At 44.4% G+C, this 26429-nt stretch overlaps 2 non-coding genes and 1 pseudogene across 2 annotated transcripts; all 3 read right to left on the bottom strand.

Annotated features, from left to right (window-relative positions):
• Positions 1-397: 397 nt before the first annotated feature.
• On the bottom strand, positions 398-593 carry LOC142654439 (U2 spliceosomal RNA). Its single transcript, XR_012849048.1, has one exon. It is a non-coding gene; the product is annotated as a U2 spliceosomal RNA (small nuclear RNA).
• Positions 594-13489: 12896 nt separating this feature from the next.
• Positions 13490-13591, bottom strand: LOC142654563 (U2 spliceosomal RNA; annotated as a pseudogene).
• A 5503-nt stretch (positions 13592-19094) lies between these two features.
• LOC142654272 (U2 spliceosomal RNA) lies at positions 19095-19288 on the bottom strand. The gene has a single exon (XR_012848968.1). It is a non-coding gene; the product is annotated as a U2 spliceosomal RNA (small nuclear RNA).
• Between the last annotated feature and the right edge of the window lie 7141 nt (positions 19289-26429).

Consider the following 26429-nt stretch of genomic DNA (forward strand, 5'->3'; position numbering starts at 1 on the left):
AGGTAGGTCCATTGTGGCGGCTGCTTTAATGGCTGCTTGCTGTTCCTCTACTCCACTATTGCACTATTTGACTGTGGTGCTGCATCAATCAGTGGCTGGCTGGCTGGCTCAGGTGCAGCTCTTTACCTTACCTAGGAGGGCGGAGAGAAGACAAGGAAGGTGAATGAGCTGTTCCAAATTGAAATGCTGGAAATACAGAAACAAAGGCGACACAAAACAAGAGGTGGCAATCAATTAATTACATTTAATAAATTAGGCCATTATCACACATCACAAAAATGCATTGTCCAACAGGTGTTTAAATAATGGGATTAAAGGAGAGATCCAAGGTGCAAGAAAAAAACAATGGCAAAAACAAAAAGCACTTTTGGAATCTGATTTTAGTAAACACATAAGGAAAGGGTGCACCGGTCCTGGAAATACTGCAATACCAGGTCAATGCGTGGAGTGGACAGAGCAAGCTCTATTTCCATCTCCCTGTTCTAAAAATCCATTTAATATATGGTCCCCAGATAGGGGACGTATCAGATATTAAACCGATAACAAATTATTATTTTATTTTTTTACAACCATTTCAGTTAGTTATAAGCAACTTATAATGCTTCTCAAACTTGAAAATCAAATCCACGTTGCTTCAAACTTAGCATCATTCTGGTTTGTTCTTTATTCATAGTCAATTCACATAAACAATCACAAAAAAAACATTACCTACATCGTATCAGGAATTTCAATTTTTGGAACTTCCATGTCCCCTCTGAATCTAAGCCACCACCATGCTGTCGATCCCACAAATATATAATGTAAAGTCTGGACAAAATCATCCTAATACACTTGTTCACAGGCACTAATTTCCTTTTAAACACTAACAGATTCCTTACATCCCACAGACTTTCCATCACACATGCCATAATTAACCACATAATTCTATCTTTCATACGACTACTTGCACCCATTCCAAACATTGCTACTTTCCAATTTACAAATTTTACCCCCGCCAGTTCTTTACATAAACCACCCACCCCTTTCCATACTTCATACGAATAGTCACAATCCCACAACATATGTCTCACACTCTCACTTGCTCCACATCCATCCCTCGGGCAAACCTCAGACCTAATAAGATCCCTTCTTTTCTGCACTTGCCTAACAGGTAGGATATTATGCAGCGACATCCACACAATATCACGCTGTCTGTTTGACATACCACTTTTGTGGGTAGCAAAAGGGAAAACAACTGCACAAAAAAGTTAAATTGGTAATATAACAGCTTTAACTCTCAGAATTTTTCCCGTCAGTGTCAAACTTCTCAGGCTCCAAAAGTTCAGCTTTCGTTCTATTCTCATACCACATTCATCCCAACTTTCAGTCCCTCTCAAATCCTCATTAAAGTGCACACCCAATATTTTAATAGCATCCATCTCACAATTAACCCCATCCATCCTCACACTCCTGTCACCAAAACACTTAAAACTACATTTACCCCAATTCACTTTAAACGCAGACGCACTACAAAACAAACTCAACAACAATCTCGCTCTATTTATCTCCGCCTCTCTTTCACTAACAATCACCACATCGTCCATATAACCCAAAACTTTCACAAATTTTCCATTACTCCCAGGAATTAATAACCCCCTCATAAATTTTTCCCTTCTAACCATACACAACAATACTTCATTCGCACTAATGAACAGGACAGGGGACATAGGACAACCCTGCCTGACACCTGACCTTATCCCCACTTTTCCACTCAGCAACCCATTTACGAGAAACTCACTTGTTACGTTCCTATACAAACCTTTCACTGCATACACAAACTTTCTCGGAAACCCCATTTTACACAGCACACTAAACATAAACACATGCGACACCCTATCAAACGCCTTTTCAAAATCCACAGATAGGACCATACATTTCTGCTTTCTATCCATACAGTCCCCAATCATATCCCTTAGTAACAACAAATTATCAGTCATACTTCTACCAGGCACTGCACACACTTGATCTTCATTCACCACTTCACCAACAACCTCACGCATCCTATTAGCCAATACTTTACTAAAACACTTAAAATCAGAAGCCAACAAAGTAATTGGCCTCCAGTTTGCCAAGTTTTTCTTCTCACCTTTTTTATATATCAGCACAACCACACCTTCTTTCATAGATTCGCTCAGCACACCATGCTTCCACATATACTGACATACCGCAAGCAAATCCCCACCCATTATATCCCACATCCTCACATATAATTCAATTGGGATCCCATCCTTCCCAGGTTTTTTATTTGCACTCATCACCACATTTCTCACTTCATCCATCGTAATATCACCACACAAAGACTCACGATCTTCCTCTCCAAGTTTATTTTCCAAACCATTCAAAACCTCATTCATCAAATCCTTATCATACCACTTCTCTCCATACAACTGGGTATAAAAACCTTCAACTTCCCTCATCACATCCTTTCCAGAAACACACTCACCCCTATCATTCAATAATTCATCCATATCATCCTTTTTACCACATATTTTTTTGGAAAAGAATCGTGTGCATTTTTCGTCTTTGTCTAAGTTTTCCACTTTTGATGTATATATAATTTTCTTCCCTTTTTCCTCTAATAAAAACCTACTTTCATTCCTTGCGTCCCTCATCAAATCACTCACATCCACACCAAGCTCGCTAAGTTTTCTTAACCATTCTATTCTAACATTCAACTCATTATATTGGTTTCTTAGCATAGCTGCTTTTTTATAGCCCCATTTTTAAAAAAAAATGTTAATATTCATTCTTCAACCAAAAAACATAGGGGACATCGCACCCACTATTATACCTATGAATGTATAACTGACACGTATTTTCATTAAATATTATAATCTTTATTAGTACATAATGAATAGCAATACATGATATCAGAAATAATGACAATGATAAAAATAAGTCGGATTCCAAAGAACAGCATCAGAGTGGTATAGATGAAATTATACCTAAGGGTATACAGAAACAACCCATCTAGAGACAAAAGATGTCAAATCATGCAAACCCCATGAAATATACAGGACATGTGTAGCTGTAAAAGACAGCAAAAAATACACAGCCCGAACAAAAAATTGTAACTATAGGTAAATAAGAAAGTGAATAGCCATATATGTATAACCCTGAATAGAGTACTAACTAGTAGAAGAAGTAGAAGAAAGGCATTACACTATCGAAAATAAACCATACCTATAGACATGGTGGCAGGAGATGAACATCAGCCTAGATGTGGCACAGAAAAAAGAGCACCTCGACGCGCGTTTCGCCTGCAGTTTGTGGGGACTCCCTGTTTCTTCTGTTTTGAGGTTGTTTTTTAGGTTTAATATTCATTCTTCATCCAGTCCCACCACTCCAACACATTCCCAAAAAATTCCTGCCGCAATTTCCATCCTTTATAAGCATATATAAAAGCCTTCACAATTCTTTCATCCTCTAACAAACTTACATTTAGCTTCCATACGCCTGCACCACGCACTAAACGAACATCCCCTTCAAAGGTTGCACACATACACACATGGTCAGAAAAGGTCACATCACGCTGCTGCAAACTCATACACCCCACATTTTTTGAGAAGAGCACCCGATCTATCCTTGATGTTTCCCCTCCTCTATCAGATCTATAAGTGTCGGGTGGTGGCTTTCCCAGATGAACCTCAGCAGCATCTATAAAAGAAAAATCTTTGATTATTTGGTACAACTTTTTACCAGATACATCCATTTTTTCCCCTTCCGTCACACAGTTAAAGTCCCCAACCCAGATCGTGGGAATCCTCCCTGGCAAAAAAAAAGACAATTTCTCTAGGAGCTCTAACCTTTCTTCTTTTTTTGTTGCTCCATATATATTAATTACCCTTACCCTCCATCCTCTGACATTAATCTCTGCCAAAATACACCTCCACCACTGTATAGCTCTCTAATTTTAAAGGGAATGTGTTGCCAGAAAAACATGTTTTTTTTTACAAAATTAAACATTTAGTGTGTGGGTGATTAAACATTGTTCAAATTTTTTTTATTTTTTTCACGAGTCAGGAAATATTATAAATTAATTCTAATTTATAATACTACCCATTTTTGGTCACTAGATGGAGCTATTCCCAAAATTGCAGCATTGCAACATTGGGTTAAAAGCCCTCGCTCTAGTGAGCTCTCAGCATCCCCCCCTCCTTTATCCTGGCTAGTGCCGGGATAAACGAGGGGTTTGAACGGTGTAACCTCCTACACTGTGTGTCGCCATTTTTTGAGCTAACACACAGTGTAGTAGGTTTACATACAGTAGTAAACACACACAAACACGAACATACATTGAAATCTCTTACCTGCTCCTGCCGCCGCGGCTCCCTCCGGCCCGTCCGCTCCGTTTGCTGCCGCTGGTCCAAGTGCACAAATCCGGAAGCCGCGACCGGAAGTAGTAATATTACTGTCCGGCCGCGACTTCCGGTCCACAGGAAAATGGCGCCGGACGGCGCCAATTTCGAATTGGACTGTGTGGGAGCGGCGCATGCGCAGTTCCCACACAGACGCCGTACACTGAAGTCAATGGGACGGGAGCCGTTCGCAGTCCCTATGGGACTGTGGCTGCCGTATTCCATGTCTGTATGTGTCGTTAATCGACACAGACAGAAATGGAACAAAAAATGGCAGCCCCCATAGGGAAGAATAAGTGTAAAAATAAGAAAAAGTAAAACACAAACACACAAATGAATATAAACGTTTTTAATAAAGCACTAACATCTTTAACATATAAAAAAATAATTTTTGATGACACTGTTCCTTTAAATTCCTATTCCCTAGCAAAATTCCTACACCATCATTTTTATTCATAGAGGAACCAGACCATATACATTGGCCATATGGCCACTCCTGCTTAGGCACAGGTTCTGTTATTCCACATTCCTGCAAAGCATAAATATCAGCTCCTATATTTTTAAAAAAAATCAAGGACTGCAGCCCTCCTGGGCTTAGATTTAATTTGTCGCACATTTAAGGATATGACATTACATGAAGTTTTGGTGCCCATACTTTGATTTTAGCAAACAAATATCCACAAACTGCCGATTTATATCTCAGCCTTTGCCTTCTGGAGGCAGGCAATTTAAGGTGAAGAAATGAGTCCCTTGACCTTCTTCCAAAAAAGGCTCATCTAAGGATATCATGGATGAAGGATATTCAACATCTCTTCCAGGGGTTACAGGAGGTGACGCAGTCAACTTGGCCCTCTTGGCTCCCATGTCCAGAATCTCATCAGCAGGTCTGGTAACTGCAGTAAAGTCCCCTTGCTCTCCAAATTCCGCTGGGAACACCTCAGCCAGACTCCAAGAGACAGGGGGAGTCACAGGCGCATCATCCTCAATTTCACCCTCACCCTGCAGCCCAGTCTGGACATCAGTTGGGTGAGGGAGATCTTCCTCGACCGGGGCTGCCTCCATACCTGCCCCTTCCTTCACTGGTACTTCTGCTGGAGTTGCAACTCCAGAGGCATGATGGACAGTAGTTGCCTCATTTGCATATCCCATCAGCCCCGCCATCCCAGGCATCTCAGACACTGATTCTGGCTGCATCTGCATATGATTTTTTTCGCAGAGGGCAGTCTTTGAAGGCGTGACCTTCCACTTCACACAGGTTACAGACAATGCGATTAACAGATTCCTTTGCTGCATGCCCCTCCTGATTGCACTTGGAGCACCTGCCCGTTTTCTGACACCCTTCTTTTATATGGCCAAAAACCTTGCAGTTTCTACAAAAGGGTGGACACCTGGGAAAGAACAAATATCCCCTATCTCTTCCAATGGAGAAATTTGAAGGAGGGAAATGAAAACCTCCTGGTACCTTGATACTTTGGCGAAAACGGACACAAAATTTATATTTCCCGGTCCATAGCAATTCAGAATTCAGGATTTTGTTCTCATATTTGACATAGGCACAATGTCTGGACAAAAAGGCCACAATATCCTGCAGTGGTACATGTGCATTATAAAAAAAAAACACCAAGAAGTCTTCTCCATCATAGAGTAAGACAAAAGAGAGTCCAGCAAACTCAGGGTTATTGACATTGTCCATCAAGTTATAATGCAGAGTATGGCAAGCAGGTAAATCCGTCAAGATCAAAGTATAATGACCAACCTTGTGCTCCTGCAGACAGAGAATCTTCGTCTGTTTAACCTTCAAAATTCCGAAGATAACATTGCGCACCAAATATCGCATGTCCAGGGTTATCTCCAATCCGGCATCCACTTCAATACAAACTCCATATTTGACCCGCGTTTCCCCGGCCATAGCATGGCGCACAATTACGCCCATTGTCGATCGCCTTCCTGACACTGGCTGTCTCCCTATAGCAACAAGCAGCTTAAGCCCCAAAGGGCGATGCTGCAGAGCCGAGAGTTCAGCACTGGACGCCTCTGGTTGATTGATAAATACTTTATTGACAATCAATCGTCATCATACAAACATTACTGCGACGCAGCGCAAGCCATGAAGCAGCAAATAATAAATAATAACAGTCGTCAAACATAACATGACAGTATAATACACAGTACAGTACTATGCTATACATTACACCACATGCTACACTAACATTCTTGCATTCACTAAAGCCAAACAACAAAGTATTACAGACAAGTGATGGGATAGGGGAGTGGGTAGGAGGGGGTAGGGGAAGGGGGGAATCACAGGCCCGAAGCTTTATTGAAAGACAACACACAAGAAGGGAGAGTGGGGGGAAAGGGAGTATCAGTCCTCTTCCTCATCGACGTCCGGGCTGTCCCAGGTGGAATAGTCTCTGAGCAGGCTGTGGATCAGCCTGCGGCAGTCCTGGACGGACACACTCTCTCTCCCCAAAATCAGACGATTCCTGGCAAACCATATAGCGTCCTTAAAACAGTTCATAAGGCGCCAGGCCTCCTGATTGCTCCACCCGTGTTACTCCCAGGAAATAGTCCATAAAGTACCGAGCAGTACGACAGTCTGTTCCTAGGAACTGAGTCCTTGAGTTCATGTTCCAAGGCTTTCAACAGACCCTGTGCAAAGGGGCACTGCCAGAAAGTGTGCAAAGATGTTTCCTCCATGAAGGGGCACCTGGGGCAGTACCGGGTCTTGCAGAGGTTGCGGGCATGCATGAATGACCTAAGAGGCAGTCCTCCCTGGATGTCCATCCATGAAATGTCCTTGTGCCCGTTGGTCAACCTGCCAGATGACACGTTAGTCCAAACAGTCTCCAACGTGTCGGCATGAAGCCCTGGAACAGACTCCAGCGAGTCCTTTGCTCTGATGTGCTTGTGGATCGTCTTAGGTTTCCACAAGTCGGGCTTAAGACCCTCCAGCTGATGCTCCCTCACAAACCGGACAACATCTCCGTAGAACCAGGGAGCGTGCCAGTTGTAAGGGAAGTAGCTGTCCCACTTGTCCCAGCCAAAACCTCGCCACAGGGGAAGGAGGAAGTAGCGGGACATGGCCTTGCCCGCAGAGCCGTTTGCTGTCCTCAGAGTCCTACGAACACAGTCACATACAAAAGCGATCCGCAGCAGAGTGGGAATGTCGGGTATTCCCTTCCCACCTTTGCGGGGCTCCTTGTACATAACAGTCTGCTTTACTCTGTCCATTTTCGAGCCCCAGATGAAGCGAAACACAGTCCTGGTAATGGCCCTCGAGACAGTGGCAAGAGGGGGCCATGCCTGTGCAGTGTATTGTAGCACAGGCAAGACTTCGATACGCAGGACCATTGCTTTGCCCTCAATATTGAGTTGTCTGAGGCTCCACAGTCCGATCCTTTGGTTGACTTTGGCCAAGCCTTCTTCCCACGACTTTAGGGCTGCACCTTCTTTACTGAACCAGACTCCCAGAATTTTGATGAAGTCCGGCTTGATAGTAAACGGGAAGGAGGCAGGAGAAGGCAGGTACCATTTTCCGAAGAGCATGGCTTCTGACTTCCCGCAGTTGACTTTTGCCCCTGAAGTGCGTCCGAACTCCTCGCAGGTCTGGACGAGTGCAGTCACCGAGCTCTGGTCAGCGCAGAAGACGGTCACATCGTCCATGTACAGCGAGCATTTGACCTCGAAGTGTCCTGGACCTGGTGCGGTGATCCCTCTGATCTCTCCATTCTGCCGGATAGCCTCTGCGAAGAGCTCTATAACACAAACAAAAAGGAGAGGTGAAAGAGGACAGCCTTGTCTAACCCCCGACAATTCAGGAAAGGGGTCAGTCTTCCAGCCGTTAACCAGCACCGAGCTGTAAATGTCACAATACATCAGGTTAACATACAAACAGAACAACCTGCCAAGCCGCAGCCTACGCAGAGCCATACCCATGAATTCGTGAGAGACCCGGTCAAAAGCCTTCTCCTGATCAAGACTGACCAGGGCCGCGTGTGTACGGCGGCTTTGCATGTAATGCACCGTGTCCCTCACCAGGGCAAGACTGTCGGCCACCCTACGGCCAGAAATGCCGCAGGTTTGGTCAGCTCCGATGATCTGTCTGATGACAACCTTCAGTCTGTTGGCCAATACTTTGGCGAGGATCTTGTAGTCCACGTTCAGGAGAGAGATGGGACGCCAGTTTTTCAGGTCACATCTCTTCCCCCTTCCGCTTATACAAGATCGTGATCATGCCTTCTCTCAAGGACGGTGGCATTCTACCCTCCACTACCACCTCCTCATAGAGCTCCAGCAGGTCCGAACAGATCAAGTCCCCCAGCGCTACATAGAGCTCTGCTGGAAGACCATCACTGCCCGGGGTCCTGCCGGGTCTGAAGGATTTAGCGGCAGAGAGCAGTTCCTCCACCGTCAGGGGTACATCCATAGCCTCCGTACCTGCAGGATCAAGATGATTAGTGATACCTGACAGGAATTTATCGGCGGCTTCGGGGTCAGTGGTTTTCGGGGAGTAGAGGCTTCGGTAGTAGTCTGTGACGACTCCCATCACCTCCTTCTTCTCAGAATGCATGTTTCCGGTCTCATCTCGGAATTCTTTCAGGGGCGTGTGGCCAGCATGGAGTTTCCTGAAAAAATGAGTTACATTTCTCACCCTTCTCCAGGTTCTCCACCTTGGAACAAAAGACAATTCGCTTGGATTACTCCTCAAAGTGCCTTTTCAGGCCCTTTTTGGCTTCCTCCAGCTCCTTCCTGACGTCCCAGCCACATTGAAGGAGGTCTTGCAGGGATCGCAGCTGACGCTGCATCTCTCTGAAGTCTCTCTTCCTCTCACACACCTGTTGACAACTTTTTGCCTGAAAGAAACAACGAAATTCTACTTTAACATATTCCCACCAGTCACAGGTTTTGTCAAAGAGAACTTTATCATTCCTCCAAACAATATACAGTGAAGGAAATAAGTATTTGATCCCTTGCTGATTTTGTAAGTTTGCCCACTGTCAAAGACATGAACAGTCTAGAATTTTTACGCTAGGTTAATTTTACCAGTGAGAGATTATATATATTTATTTGCATTGTGCACAGAGAAATAAATATTTGATCCCTTTGGCAAACAAGACTTAATACTTGGTGGCAAAACCCTTGTTGGCAAGCACAGCAGTCAGACGTTTTTTGGAGTTGATGATGAGGTTTGCACACATGTTAGATGGAATTTTGGCCTACTCCTGTTTGCAGATCATCTGTAAATCATTAAGATTTCGAGGCTGTCGCTTGGCAACTCGGATCTTCACCTCCCTCCATAAGTTTTCGATGGGATTAAGGTCTGGAGACTGGCTAGGCCACTCCATGACCTTAATGTGCTTCTTTTTGAGCCACTCCTTTGTTGCCTTGGCTGTATGTTTCGGGTCATTGTCATGCTGGAAGACCCAGCCACGAGCCATTTTTAATGTCCTGGTGGAGGGAAGGAGGTTGTCACTCAGGATTTGACGGTACATGGCTCCATCCATTCTCCCATTGATGCGGTGAACATGTCCTATGCACTTAGCAGAGAAACACTACCAAAACATAATGTTTCCACCTCCATGCTTGACAGTGGGGACGGTGTTCTTTGGGTCATAGGCAGCATTTATCTTCCTCCAAACACGGCGAGTTGAGTTAATGCCAAAGAGCTCAATTTTAGTCTCATCTGACCACAGCACCTTCTCCCAATCACTCTCAGAATCATCCAGATTTTCATTTGCAAACTTCAGACGGGCCTGTACATGTGCCTTCTTGAGCAGGGGGACCTTGCGGGCACTGCAGGATTTTAATCCATTACGGCGTAATGTGTTACCAATGGTTTTCTTGGTAACTGTGGTCCTAGCTGCCTTGAGATCATTAACAAGTTCCCCCCGTGTAGTTTTCGGCTGAGCTCTCACCTTCCTCAGGATCAAGGATACCCCACGAGATGAGATTTTGCATGGAGCCCCAGATCGATGTAGATTGACAGTCATTTTGTATGTCTTCCATTTTCTCATTATTGCACCAACAGTTGTCTCCTTCTCACCCAGCGTCTTACTTATGGTTTTGTAGCCCACTCCAGCCTTGTGCAGGTCTATGATCTTGTCCCTGACATCCTTAGAAAGCACTTTGGTCTTGCCCATGTTGTAGAGGTTAGAGTCAGACTGATTAATTGAGTCTATGGACAGGAATCTTTTATACAGGTGACCATTTAAGACAGCTGTCTTTAATGCAGGCACCAAGTTGATTTGGAGCGTGTAACTGGTCTGGAGGAGGCTGAACTCTTAATGGTTGGTAGGGGATCAAATACTTATTTCTCTGTGCACAATGCAAATAAATATATATAATTCTGACTATGTGATTTTCAGTTTTTCTTTTTATAAAATCCATCTCTCACTGGTAAAATTAACCTAGCCTAAAAATTCTAGACTGTTCATGACTTTGACAGTGGGCAAATTACAAAATCAGCAAGGGATCAAATACCTATTTCCTTCACTGTAGGTGTCTCTAAGTTCCGCCAGTACCTGCTCTTTTTCCAGCAGGGCACAATTCAGCTTCCAGGAGCCAGGGCCGGGAGGAAAACCGTGGCCGATGGCACCCTGGAAGAGAATGGCCCTGTGGTCAGAGAAGAAGCAGGGGACCATGGAGTGCCCATGCTGCTTGACTGCCCGGGAGGTGAACACAAAGTCAATCCGAGAACGAAGTGAGCCATCGGGTTGGCTCCATGAATAGTTCACAGAGCCGTTCCCCATGGAGCCCACAACGTCCTGCAAGGATGCTTCGGTTACCATCTCGATAAGCAGTTTGGAACTGACATCCATCCTCTTCGATGGGGCAGTTGAAGTCCCCGGCCATCACCACTACCCTAGTGGTGGCGAGCTCGGTCCGCAGGGTCTGGAATTGTTCCAGGCGCTCAGCCTTCATAGGGGGAGCATACACGTTGATGAGCCTAATCGGCTCTCCCGCCCAGGAACCGTCTACGACCAACAAGCGGCCGCAGACGAGCTCCTGGACAGAGTCAACAGTAAATACGCTTCCCCTAATCAGGATGGCAACCCCTGCAGACTTACAGTCGCCCCCACCAGACCAGTAGGACGGGCCATGGGTCCACTGCCTGGCCAGATGATGGTATGACCTGGAAGAGGGGAGAGTACATTCCTGCAGCATAAAAACATCACTCGACTGTCTGGAAAGAAAAGTTAACACCATCTGACATCTAGTCCTATCTCTAACACTCCTCACATTGAGGCTAAAGATGTTAAGTTTAGCAGCCATGGGGGAGAATAAAGAAGGTTAGTGCAAACGATACACCTTAGTTACCAGTCTGGTCGGGCGGATCCTCCTCTCTGGAGCCTGGCCAGTCCGGAAGATCCAGCAGGCTCTCTGCCAAATATTGTTCCAGGATTGAAGCCACCTGGATGTCTGTTGTGAAGTCGATGACCTCAGGTTCAGACACGAGTTCCTCCACCATCTGCTCCATTTCCTCCTGCTGCGCAAGGGAATCTTCGCAGATTTCCACAACTTTTCGCTTTGAGGAATCAGCAGCTGGGCTGTCCCTCACCTTTACCTTCCTCTGGATGGCACCTGAGGAGACAAGAGGGGGAAAATCCTCTAGGGAGAGGACTCCAGCAGCTGGAGGGGAAGATGTTAGTGCTGCTGGTGCTGGGGAGAAGGGAGGCTGGGTTGGGAGAGGTGCAGGTGACAGGACCATTGAGATGGGTGGGTAGGAGAAGGTGAGAGCCTCAGTGGGGGTGACAGGGGTTGGGGACGGGGGGGGGTGGGGAGGGCCGGGCGAGGGAGGGTGGGAAGGGTAGGGCGAGGGAGGGACGGGACTGTCGTCATCTTACCATCCTTCTTTTTCCCGGTCTTCTGCGCCGCTGGAGCTCTGGCTGTGGTGGGGTTCCCTCTGGCTGGAGCTTTCGCCGCTACAGTTGCCCAGGATCGATCCCTCTTCGGGCAGTCCTTGTAGGAGTGGGCTGCTTGTCCGCAGAGGTTGCACATTGTCCGTATTGGGCAGTCTTTGGTCTCGTGTCCTGTTACCCGGCAGTTCTTGCAGGCGTCCTCCTTGCAGTCCTTCATCGAATGACCCTTCTTGCTGCATCTCCTGCAGATCTGCGGCATGTCCGGGTAGTAGATGAGGCCGTAGGAGTTGCCCAGCGAGAATGACTGGGGCAGGTGCTGGAGGCCGTCTTCCGCACTCGAATCCTTGTTGAGTCGGACGATTACCGACCACTTGCCAGTCCAGAAGCCGAGTCCGTTCAGGATGTGGGTGGGTTCCCTCACCACTGTGCAGAACCGCCTCAGGAGCGTGGTGATGTCTTTGCCGGGGGTGTGTGGGTTCCGCATTGAGACCGTCACCCGCCTTTCCTCTCTTTGGACAGGGCAGTTGCCCACAAAGCGAGAGAAAGGGGATTCAGGCCTCGCCGCTTTCACCATCTCCCAGTACCTTCTGCAGATGTTGATCGATGCGAAGGTCACGAAGAACATCCCGGTCATGAAGGCCTGGATGCTGATGGTCTCCGGCTTAGCGAAGCCCTGGTCCAGGAGCATCTTCTGGCAGAACACTTCTTCCGTCATGTCCGGCACTCTCCCGTCCACCTCCTTCAGCTTCAGGGCCACCGTCTGCTTCATCCAGGGCTCCAGGGTTGGAGCAGCCTGGTTCGGCTTCCTGGTGGCCTGTTGGCTTGAGGAGGCTTCAGGAAAAGATGTCCTGGCCTGGGTCTGCTCACCTGGTCCATCAGCCTTCTCCTTCTGGGTGGCAGGGTTGCTGGTTGAGGCCATGGCTTCTTCCAGCTGTTCCTGTCGCTTGGGGAGGATCTTCGACTTCTCCTTGCTGGCCGAGGTTCTTCCACGAAATTTCTTCCGCAGCGGTTCCTCGTCGAGCTTCTTCTTCTGCGGCCGAGCTTCTTCGAAGATCCCCTTCAGCAGCGGCTCTTCTCCGAATTCTCTGTCGAAGTTCTCCTTCTTCCCGGCAGCGATCTCCCGGAGCTTCTTCCCCGATGGCGGCTTCTCCCTTCTGGATCGTCGTCTTTGCTGGTTCTTCTCCGCAGTTCGTCGCCGGCCTCGTCTGGAACGCTCTTGGATCGCTAAGCTAGTGTTAATAGCCCCCAGTGGTTCTCCGAGCTATCTATCCTTACAAGGACTGATAATAACAGATACTACACTTGATCTTAGCCAAAAGGCCGAGAAGCGATTATTATAATTATTGATAATTATTACAATTTTTCCCTCCATGGTAAGCTTCCTCATGTTCCACATGCATATTTTTTGATTTACCTTCTGCGCCACCATGTCCCAACTGATAAAACCATTATCGCACTCACTGAAGGAGACACCTAAAATGTTAATATTATCAGACACAGGAACCGGTATATCTCTAAGAGTCATGCTTCCTATGTTTAAAATATGACTCTTGCTGAAGTTTACTTTAAAACCGGAAGCACAGCAATAAAACTCGATTTGCCTAAGGGTTCTCTGAACGACAGGGCGTCCCTACATAAAACCGCCACATCATCCATGTATCCCACTGCTTTGGCCTCTACGCCGCCTCCCCCGGGCAGGGGGACTCCACGGATACACTTATCGCGGCGAATTGCGCATAACAGAGGCTCCAATGCACATATAAAAAGCAGTGGGGACAAGGGACACCCCTGCTTCACCCCAGAGTTTAAAAATACGTCCTGTGTCTTAAAACCATTCACTAAAATTTTGCTGGTACATTCTCTGTAAAAGGCTTTAATAGATAATAAAAATCCTTCAGGTATACCCATACGTTCTAAAACCTTAAAAAGATAAAAATGAGAGACACGGTCGAACGCCTTCTCAAAGTCTATGAATAAAATGGCTAATTTACCTTTTCTAGACCTTGTGTCCTCAATCACGTCTTTTATTAGGTTTAAATTATCCCAGATGCTGCGGCCTGGCACCCCACACACCTGGTCAGAGTGTATAATGTGGGGTATTATGTCTTTTAATCTATTTGCACATATTTTTGCCATAAATTTATAGTCGCTATTTAGAAGGGTTATTGGTCTTCAATAATTTAAAACTCCGATGTCACCCGTCTTATACATCAGGGAGACCTCACCCTTCCGCCAGGACTTAGGCAGCATCTTGGAATTAAAAACATCAGAAAAAAGGTTAAAAAGATCCTCTTTTAAAATGTCATAAAATTTTACATAAAACTCACTGGGTATACCGTCCGGTCCGGGAACTTTCCCTGTTTTAAAACTCTTAACAGTTTCTAAAACCTCCTGCTCCGTCAGCTCCTGTAATAAAAAATTCTGGGAGACAGGGTCTAAAACAGTGGTAATCTCCTTCAGTGAGTCACGCATAAAATTATGATCCACAGTCTTAACATTAAAAAGGTCAGTGTAAAACTCATGAACTTTACTTAAAAGACCCTGTACATCTGACACACCTTCTATATTTTTGATAATAGCCTTTTTTTTAAAAAAGTACCTGGAGCAGGTCTCGTTCTCCTCCACATGCTGTATTTTCGAACGCAATATAATCTCTTTACCTTTCTGCTCCAGGCACTGGGCTATCTCCTTTTTCAAATTGGTGATGTCATCTTTAACGTCTATGTCATGATCTTGCATTTTGTACAGGGTCTGCAGACGGGTATTGAGAATTTAAAAAAAAGCGTATTTCTCTTTGGCTTTCGCCACGCTTTTCTTAATAAAAAAATCTTTAATTTTCTTTTTCATTTTCTCTCACCATGCACTGATGAGAGTACGTGTGTCTCTTACCCGCCTGCTTTCTTGGTAAAATTCAATAAAATCTGCTAAAACCTGTGGATCGTCTAAAAGGGAAACATTCATCTTCCAGGACTTTTTACATACAATATTATTAAGATCATGCTTTACTTTAAAAGATAAAAGCCTGTGATCTGAAAACACATTGGTTAAAACTTCACAATTAAAAGGCAGTAAATTTTCAGAACAAAAGATAAAATCAATCCTGGAGCTACAGGTGGCGTTGCTCCAGGTAACGCCGGCTTCCTCTGGACTGCTCCTGTTACATTCTTTGTATATGTCTTTTAATTTAAAATCAGTCACGATATCCTTGAGCAGTCCAGAGGTCTTATCATAGTTCCTACTCGTACTGTTGGTAAGCCGGCGTTCTCCTCTCAGGATACAATTAAAATCACCTGCGAGGATAAAAGGCTCAGATGTGTTAATAAAAAGCGGTAAAATCTCCAGCATCCTCGCTCTTTCGTTCTTTTCTGGTGATCCGTAAAAATTTAAAAACTGCCACTTTACACCATCAATAAAAGCTTTAACCATTAAAATACGTCCTGGTAAGATTTCTTGAATAAAATCAATTAAAACGTTTTCCTTAAAAAGAATGGCGACCCCTGCTGATCTGGACTCGTTGGATCCAGACCAGACGGATGGACCATACTTCCAATCCTTTTTGTAATTTTCATATCTCATTGTATGGGGAATGCCGCACTCCTGCAGGAAAAATACAGAGGCTGCCAGGCAAGATAAAAAATTGAAGAGAGCAACCCTTCTCACTTTTGACTTGGCGCCCCTCACGTTGAGGGAGATTCCCATGAGCTCAGACATCGTGGAGAGGAAAAAGCAAAATTCTGATTTTAAAATAATAAATAATAGGCGTACTTAAAATCAGATTGCTCCTCCACTAGCAATACCCGAAACCTCACTTGACCTCATGGCCCCGCCCTCATCCGACTCAACTGAAAAGAGGGACAAGGCAGGAGAAGAACTACTGTCGCTGAGAGCTGAGCCAGCAACACTCAACTCATACACGGGGAGCCCAGACTCGCACAGCCTCACCTGGGTCTCTCTCGGTTGACCGAATGGGTCCATGTCTGGTGGGTCCCCCAAGGGCCCCGCCTCTCCCCGCTTGGCCCGTGAAGGCCGGTCTAGAGGGGGAGGTTGTGCGCATGGCGGGGTTTCCAATAATACAGAGGGAGCAGTGCCCGTCCTCCTCACCAGTCCAGGCAAGGAGGGGGTACCAGGAGGAGCCACATCTTTCCACACAGACGTATCCATCTGCTCCTCCCCTGTCTCCCTCCTACTGGCACGCTCTTGCTTGCCCTTTTTACGGGGACCCACCTGTACCCAGTTTTCTCCTTCCGAGTCGGTCTCTAGAGACCCAGGATTAGGAGCCGTCTGGGATGCCACAGATTCATCGATGGCCTGCTCCTTTTCTGCCTTCCTCTTGGCCTGCCGTTTTTCCTGGGCGCTGGGCTCCTTTTTATCCCCTGAGGTTGCTGGCTGAGAGGCACCTGTTTTGGCTTCGGCTGGCCGTACTCTTGAAGCCCAGGTACCTCTCTGCTCCTTCGCCGCAACAGCTTGTTCTCCTCCTTGAGGACGGGACTGCTCTGCTGGTGCAGCACGTGGGGGCACCTCGGGTTGCTCATCTTCTTCGCCTCGGTATCTATGTGGACAAGCATAATAAAGATGACCAGGTTTTTGACAAAAATTGAATTTTTTCCCTTCTGTACATTCTCTCATTGTGTGTTGTGTACTTCCACAGTTCCTGCAGGTGACATCGCAGTTAAAACTGGTATGTCCATAGGTACCGCTGGCCCTGCAGAAGTTTGGCATTCCTGAGAAATAGAGGTCGTCATTCACATTCCCAAGTTTAAAACGAGCAGGTGGTAGCTTCGATTCTTGGGTGGAGGGGTCCTTTATTAGCGTAACAATAAATTTCCATTTGACGGTCCACACACCGCACTCGTTCGTAACTCTCCCCAGCAGCTTAACGTTCTTGAAGTATGCAGCAAGAAACGCCGCCACTTCCTGATCTTTCACGTATGGGGAATACATTTTAATCACTACGAGTTTGGTTACTTCAAAAGCGTGTTCAATTACCTGGACTCCCAAGGACATGAGTTCACCTTGTTGCCTCTCAGCTTTTCCCATGGCATCACGGAGGATTCCTTCTCCCATAAAGGTGACATCGTACACTCCACGCCTTGGGTAGTCCTGGATCGCCAAAATCTCGTTCTTGTGGACCGCCAACCGCTTTTCCAAAATATCGTGGACAAGGAACTTGACACCACGAGGACCGCCTCCACCCTCTGCCAAGATAAATCTTGCAGTATTCCTCAACTGGGCGTATACCGGCACCGCATCAGGTCCGCCTGCCATTTGCGTGGCCTGGTCGGTACCGCACAGCTTGCGCTGCGCCCTTTGGGTTCAAGGAGACACACCAAAGGGCTGGGGGGGGATCGCAAGTCGTTGCTACGGACTAAGCCTCTCTCCCAAATAGCAGCACGGGGGTGAAGTCCAGGCAAACCTGGACGATCCCCTGAGGCCGAGAGACAGGGTACCGGAGCACCTCCCAACCAAGACCAAGGCAGCACTGATACGAATAAACAGTACTACACTTGATCTCAGCCAGAAGGCCGAGAAGCGATAACCCGAAAGTGCCGCGCGTTGCCCGAGCCTGCCCAATACTGCTGTTCACCCCTTGCAGCGATTCACCCTAGTCCTAGGCAATTCCATGGGGCCCAGCCGGCTCACACACTCACACAAGCACAGCTAGGCACTCGGGAGGTGAATAAAGGCCGGAGAGGAAGCTACACAGGATTTGCTTCTTTTGCTTGCACCACAATGCAGTGCTGAAAGCGGAGGAATCTACATAAAAACGCCTTCCTGGCAACGCCCAAATGCCCTCCTGCCGTGCAGACAAACACTGGCGGCAGCAAGTGCATGCCCACAGCCACCCCTTCTCTCTCCCTTCACACCTTGTATCAGCTGCAATCCAGTCCAGTCGAGTGCTGCCTGCTGAGCAGCACTGACCAACACTACCTGTGCCCAGGCTTTTATGTCTGAGGCCCCATTATGATGTCATGAAGCTGGCTCTGGCTGGCTGCTCCTGAGGGCTCCACTATGACACGCGCAAAGTTCCGTCTGAACTTTATATAAGACGGTGCTGCTCAGTCAGTCACTCAGTGTTGCCTGAGAGGGCAACACTGCAACAGGCGGCCCCCGGGCTGTCTTTTTTTATCACAGCTAGTTGCCTCAAGGAGGCCACAAGAGGGAGACAAGGGACTGCAAAATGGAAAATAGGCATCCACCAACTTTACAGACAACTTCTTCTCCTTGCTCCTACAACCTCCATCCTTGCACAGTTTGTTATTCTTCCAGGTAACATAGTAACAAATCCAAATTGCTGCTCTCTTTGTAGGCAAGCAAGGGTTTGTTGCAACTGCAATTCTTACTTATTTGAAATGTAGGGAGGACAGTTCATTCCATCACATCCATCTAGTGTACACAGGTAGGTCCATTGTGGCGGGCAGGCGAGCGGGCGGCTGGCTGCTTTAATGGCTGTTTGCTGTTCCCCTACTCCACTCCACTCCACTCCACTATTTGACTGTGGTGCTGCATCAATCAGTGGCTGGCTTGATGGCTGGCTCAGGTGCAGCTCTTTAACTTACCTAGGAGGGAGGGCGGAGAGAAGACAAGGAAGGTGAATGAGCTGTTCCAATGTGAAATGCCGGAAACACAGAAACACAGACGACACAAAACAAGAGGTGGCAATCTATTCATTAATTGCATTTAATAAATTAGCTCATTATCACACATGACTGTAAAAATGCATTGTCCAACAGGTGTTGAAATAATGGGATTGAAAGGAGAGATCCCATCAGAGACACAAAAACAATGGCAAATACAAAAAACACTTTTGGAATCTGATTTTAGTGAACACATAAGGAAAGGGTGCACCGGTCCTGGAAATACTGCAATACCAGGTCAATGCGTGGAGTGGACACAGCAAGCTCTATTTCCATCTCCCTGTTCTAAAAATCAATTTAATATATGGTCCCCAGATAGGGGACGTATCAGATATTAAACTGATAAGAACAGATTTTTATTTTTTTATTTTTTTTCCCTCAGATGGGAATGAATATGATCAACCACAACCATATCCGTTCTATGACAATTTCACGAAAAAACTGTCCCATCATCATCCAGAAAACATTCTAAATATATTTTTCCAAAGGTCAACAACAAAACCAGCAACATCTTTGCATAAAACATTACAGAAAAAAGAAATCATGATGAACAATCAACAATATCAATTCATTTTTTAACCTTCCACACCCCCTCTGCATCCATTTCCCCTTTTCTCTTTTTATCCCACAAAAAACAAACATATAGCTTTCCCAATGCCATTCTCACACTATCTCTAACAGCCAGTTCTTTCCTTTTAAACACATATACATTCCTTACATCCCATAATACTTCTTTTATACATGCAAGCAACAACCACAACACTCTCTCTTTTTCTCCATTACACGCACACAACCCAAACATAAACATTTCAAAAGACAACAAACTCACCCCAGTCAACTCCTTACATAACGGTCCCATTCTCTTTATCACTTCTCTTGCATACTTACAATTCCAGAACAAATGAATAACAATCACCCTTCCATTACAATCAGACCTTGGACACATATCACTCCTGATTAGCCCACGATTCCTCTGGAATTCTCTTACTGGTAACACTCCATGCAAACTTTGCCACACCAATTCACTCTGCTTATTAGTCAAACCATCCATTCTTACTTTCTTCCATACTTTCCCCACATCTCTTCCTCTCACCATATTTATACCACACTCAGTCTCCGCACACTCAATCATCCTATACACCAAACTCTTATTGCGCAACATCCTAACATCCACACCATGCAACTTATATTTCACAAGAAACTTATACATCCAAACATACCATACAGGCACAACAAACGCAACTGGACTACGTAAATCTCTCGCACACCACTTCATCCGAATCAGGTAAGTCCCAAACAAATATTTACACATAACAGAATATTTTAAGTCTGCCCTAACTACTCTTAGAAGAAAAATACACATATTTACCCCAAAGAATACTTCTAAGTTAGGAAAACCCAATCCACCATTCCTCACAGATTTAATTACCACCTCCCTCCTTGCTCGCTCCAATTTTGATCCCCACAAGAAAACAAACAAAATCCTATTTAAGCTCCTCAAACACATATAATTAGGTGGAAACACAAATGCAATATACAAGTATATTGGCAAGACAACACTCTTAATAATCAAAATCTTCCCAGTAAAAGATAAACTTCTCATCCTCCAAAAACATAATTTACTCTCCACTTTCTTCTTCACATCATCCCAACATTCTTTCCCATCTAATTTTTCTGTAAATTTCACCCCCAACAACTTAATTGGTCCATCCACAATGTTCACCCCTATATCCCCCCTCAACTTACTGCTCCCAAAACTTTTACATTCACTCTTACTCCAGTTAACACGAAAAGCAGACGCGCCACAAAAAAAGGACACTAACAGTTTCACACGTTTTATAGCACATTCAGAATCACATAGAACGCACACATCATCCATATAGCCACTTACCTTCCACTCTCTCCCCCCACTCCCTGGAATCTGAACACCACGCACAACCTTATCCTTCCTTAACAAACACAATAATGGCTCAATCGCACAAATGAAAGCAACCGGTGACAACGGACATCCTTGACGCACACCAGAAGACACAATCACTCTCCTACCCACACACCCATTCAATAACACACGACTATATATCCCACCATACAAACTCCTAATTCTACATACAAACTCAGCTGGAAAACCCATTTTCAGCAACACCTTATACAAAAACTTATGAGACAACCTATCATACGCTTTTTCAAAATCCAAACTTACCAAATGCACATCCTTCTTCCTTTACAATACAATCCCACAAACAATCTCTTAACATACACACATTCTCATGTATTCTTCTCCCAGGCACCGCACAACATTGCTCATCCCCAACCACACTCTCAATCACATCACGCATCCTATTGGCTATCACTTTAGCGTAAATCTTATAATCACAATTGAGTAACGTTATCGGACGCCAATTTTTCAATTCCTTCAACTCTCCCTTTTTCGGAATCAACACAATTTCTTCATTCACCCACATATATTTACACAATTCTAGCACATCTTTTCCAATCACATCCCACATTAACCTATAGAACTCTATAGGGAGTCCATCTTCCCCTGGTGTCTTATTCACAGCCATACTATTTATTACCTTCCATACTTCATCCATAGTCACATCCTTCATTACACATTCTTTCTCAACATCACTCAAATTTTTATCCATCCCATTCAACACCTCACTCTCCAAAGTATCATCCCTCTATTTTTCTGCATACAACTCTTCATAAATTCATTAATCTCTCTTTTAATTTTTTTTTTTTTATTGAAAGCCCGAGCCGTGCTTTCTATCACCCAAGTGCATAAAAAGTGCAGAGGTGCCACACAAAAAGTGCACAAGGATGCGGTCTATTGCAGCCCTTCTCTTAAAAGAGAGAGGCCCCGCATAACCATTCCTCGATCCTCCAAGCCATAGGCCTAGAGGATCAAGGATCGATGATCCCCCCTCGCTGAAGCTTAGGGAGACCCAAACACACTCCTAGGCTTCTACCTGGGCTGCCACCCCAGTGTCAACCTAGGAGCCTGCATCAAAGGTGCACCTCCCCTCCGAAGAAGGGAGGCCGGGTTGCAGGGGAAAACGGAACAAAATGGCCACACATTTTCCCCCTAGACCTCAGGAGGGTCCCAAAAGGGCACCGCATCCCAAAATCCTTGTGACAAACGTGACAAACACACAGTGAAAAACAAAATTAAATAAGTGGATGTGCGCTGTGATATAGCCTGGACATCCGCCAGGTATAAAAAAAAATCCTCATCTCCCAGCCAGACGGCCGGGAGAAAAAAGGTGTGTGCTCAGAAGTGTGAAAGAAGAGTGCGTGCAAATGTGCCTTCACTCAGTGGGATCCCACCCCCAGTGAGTTAGGGCACCCCAGGGTCACCAGCCCTGGGGCACATAGCAACTCGGGCTTTCAAACTACCCGACCTCCTGAATATACATACAAACATGCACATATATACATACATGCCAACATACATGCACATATATACATACATACATGACAACATACATACATGACAACATACATACATACATACATACATGCAAACATACATTCATGCAAACATACATAAATGCAAACATACATATATATATGCAAATATACATACAAACATGCACATATACATACATGCCAACATACATGCCAACATACATGCACATATATATATACATACATACATGACAACATACATACATACATACATACATACATACATACATACATGCAAACATACATACATGCAAACATACATACATGACAACATACATACATGACAACATACATACATGCAAACATACATTCATGCAAACATACATAAATGCATACATGCAAATATACATACACACATGCATGCCAACATACATACATACATACATGACAACATACATACATGCAAACATACATACATGACAACATACATACATGACAACATACATACATGCAAACATACATTCATGCAAACATACATAAATGCATACATGCAAATATATACATGCAAATATACATACAAAACATACACATATATACATACATGCCAACATACAGGCAAACATACATGCACATATATACATACAAACATACATACATACATGACAACATACATACATGCCAAAAAAATAAAATAATACGTTCATACTTACTTTCCTCCTGTCCGGCCTCCAGCGATGACGTTTCATCCCTTTCGCCGCTTTGGGACCCATTTTCGATTAGTGCCTCAGGTATGGTAGGGGGTCAGCTGTCTGACATGAGTTCCTCTCCAATCTCCTCGACTTATACAGTTGGTTTGAAGTCGGAGGGCGATGAGAGTTCGGGTGAGGTCTCTGGTGACGCCGAGGACTGCTGAGGCCACCTCGGGTAAGATTACATAAGACTGTCTCTTTTCCCTTTTCCTCATGGCAGAGTTATGTGGCATTTCCTTAAATGTTAGGAGCGTGCATTCCAAGACGAGAAGAGCTGCCCTATTTGATTATCTTTCTATTTTTTCCGCGACAGTTTTTTTTCTACAGGAATTCTGTATCCCACAACTACAACAAATATAAGGAAGACTGGAGACTCTAACGATTCCAGAGCCGCAGGTGTCGCCATTTTATTTAAAGGGAACGTTTTAATTAACAGTTTTAATGAAATTTTACCAGGTAGAATTTTATTGGTCAAACCTTTTATAGACGGTATTAGATGGCAGTTTTTAAATTTTTATGAGTCCTCGGACAAGAATGAAAGAGCTACAATACTAGAGATTTTACCCCTTTTTTTAAACGATTCAGAGCCACTTGTTTTAGCGGGTGATTTTAATTGTATTTTAAAGGGGGAACGCCGGTTCTCTAACTCAGTAAGCAGAAATTATGACAAAACGTCCTCATTATTAAAAGATATAGTTACTGATTTTAAACTTACTGATGTTTTTAAGAAATGTAACAGCAATTTATCTACAGAGGCCGGCGTCACCTGGAGCAATGTGAACTGTAGCTCCAGGATCGATTTTATATTCTGCTCTTATCAAGTACTGCCTTTTAAATGTGATCTTAATCCCAATGTCTTATCTGATCATAAAATATTGTATTTTAAAGTTAAAAATGATATTGGGAAAAATACTGTCAAGAAAGCCTGAAAAATGAAGGTTTCCCTTTTTGTAAGATCCGCAAATTTTATCTGATTTTATTACCTTTTATAAGGGCTGCAGACGGGTAAGACATCCAAATATGTCCATAGTCTCATGGTGGGAGAAAATAAAAATAAGAGACTTTTTCATCAAAATCGGAAGGAGAAAAGCAAAAGAAAAACAGTATTTTTTTGCTAATTTGAATACCTGTCTGCAGACCCAATACAAGTTCAGAGAACAGGGTATGCAGGTGGAGGAGGAGATTATGGAGATTAGGAAGGAGATCTCCCAGTGCCTGGAGCAGAGAGGTAAGGAAATTGTCTTCCGTTCAAAAATTAAACACCTCGAGGAAAATGAGACCTGCTCCAGGTACTTTTTTAAGAAAATTAATGATAAGCATACCCTGTTAGACAATGTTGATGGAGATACAAACACTGACAATATTTTAAAAAAGGTACACAGATTTTATGCGGATCTTTTTAATACAAAACTTGTTAATGTTGATTTGATGAACGACTCATTGAAGGAGGTTGACGCTGTTTTCCTGTCTCCAAAGATTTTTTATTACAGGATATTACGGAACAGGAGATTTTAGATACCATCAAGAGTTTTAAAACAGGTAAAGTCCCTGGCCCTGATGGTATACCCATAGAGTTTTATGTCACATTTTATGGAGTTTTAAAAGAGGATCTCTATTCCCATTTTACTCAAGTTTTCAGAACAAAAGCCCTCCCGGGGTCCTGGAAGAAAGGTGAGGTGTCCCTGCTTTATAAAAAGGGGGACAAAACAGATATGAAAAACTGGAGGCCTATCACCTTATTAAACGCCGACTACAAAATAATGGCCAAGATTTGCGCGAATAGGCTAAAGGCTGTTATAGAGAAAATCGTCCACTCCAACCAAGTCTGTGGGATACCTGGGAGGAGCATATGGGACAATTTAAACCTTTTAAAAGATGTTATTAGTGATACGAAGGAGAGAAAAGGCAGATTGGCGGTTTTATCTATAGATTTCGAGAAAGCCTTTGATAGAGTATCACATTTTTATCTTTTTAAGGTTTTAGAAAAGATGGGTATACCAGAAGGTTTTTTACAGTCTCTGAAGGCCTTTTATGAAAATTGCACGAGCAAGATTTTAGTAAAGGGTTTTAAGACACAGGATGTCCTTTTAAACTCCGGAGTGAAGCAGGGGTGTCCCTTGTCCCCACTACTTTTTATATGTGCGATCGAGCCTCTACTCTGCAGATTGAGGAATGACAGGCAGATATGTGGAGTCCCCCTGCCGGGCGGGGGGGGGACTAGAGGCAAAAGTAGTGGGGTACATAGATGATGTCGCGGTCCTGTGCAGGGACGCCCCGTCACTGCAAAAAGCATTACAACAGATATACCAATTTTGCTGCTCCTTAAATATTGGCAATATGATTTTACAGGACATTCCAGTCCCTGTGTCGGAGTCTGTACAGATTTTAGGGGTCTCCTTCAATGAGTCAAACAATGGTTTTATCAGTTGGGACTTGGTGGCACAAAAAGTTTATAAGAAAATTTGTTTTTGGAATCTTAGAAAACTGACAATGGAGGGAAAAATTTTAATCACAAAAATGGTGATTTTACCAATTTTATTGTATCTAAGTATGGTTTTCCCTCCCCCTGATATTTTATTAAAAAAAATTACCAAAGCATGTTTTACATTTTTATGGAATTCTAGGATGGAGAAGCTCAGGAGAGAAAAAGTGATGTTGCCAAAGCTAATGGGTGGTAAAGACTTTCCAAATATAAAGGCATTTCTTTTAATCCATTTTTTTACGCTGTGTCTTAATACTGTTTTTAAGGATCACTACTGGTCTTATTTTATCCGTTTTAACACTGGCTATTTTATGAGGAGGTACGGATGGTTCTCCACGGTTTTAAGCTCGCCATATGCTTTTAACCTGCCAGACCAGTATAAGATTTTAGAAAAAATAGTGAACCTTTTTAATCTAAAAGACAAAAGAATAGAAGATGTAAAAAATAGTAAATATGTTTTAAAGGAAATAAAAGAAAATGTTTTAATAGCCCCCATTAGCAATTTTAATGAAAACAAATGCAAATTCATCTGGAGCATGGTTAATTCTAAATTCATTTTTAATTCACAGAAGGATCTGGCCTGGAGCTGCGCCCACGAGTGTCTTCCATGCCGGGCATTCCAGCATCGAAGGGGACTGACCAACTCGGCTGCGTGTCCAAGGGGAGGATGCCGCGATGACGAGACAGTCTTACATCTTTTTTGGCAATGTTATTTTTCTCAACTAATATGGACAAAAATCCTCCCCTTGATGAAGAAGATAACCGGAATAAAGAGAATTACAAGTGAAGGCGTATTTTACGGATGTCTGGAATGCCCAACAAGGACTCAGAGAATTATGGCATGGAAGATTACTAACTGCGTTAAAGCAGCTCTGTGGGCAGCCAGGAATATT

The sequence above is a fragment of the Rhinoderma darwinii genome, chromosome 5 (genome assembly GCF_050947455.1).
Source record: "Rhinoderma darwinii isolate aRhiDar2 chromosome 5, aRhiDar2.hap1, whole genome shotgun sequence".
NCBI classification, from domain to species: domain Eukaryota; kingdom Metazoa; phylum Chordata; class Amphibia; order Anura; family Rhinodermatidae; genus Rhinoderma; species Rhinoderma darwinii.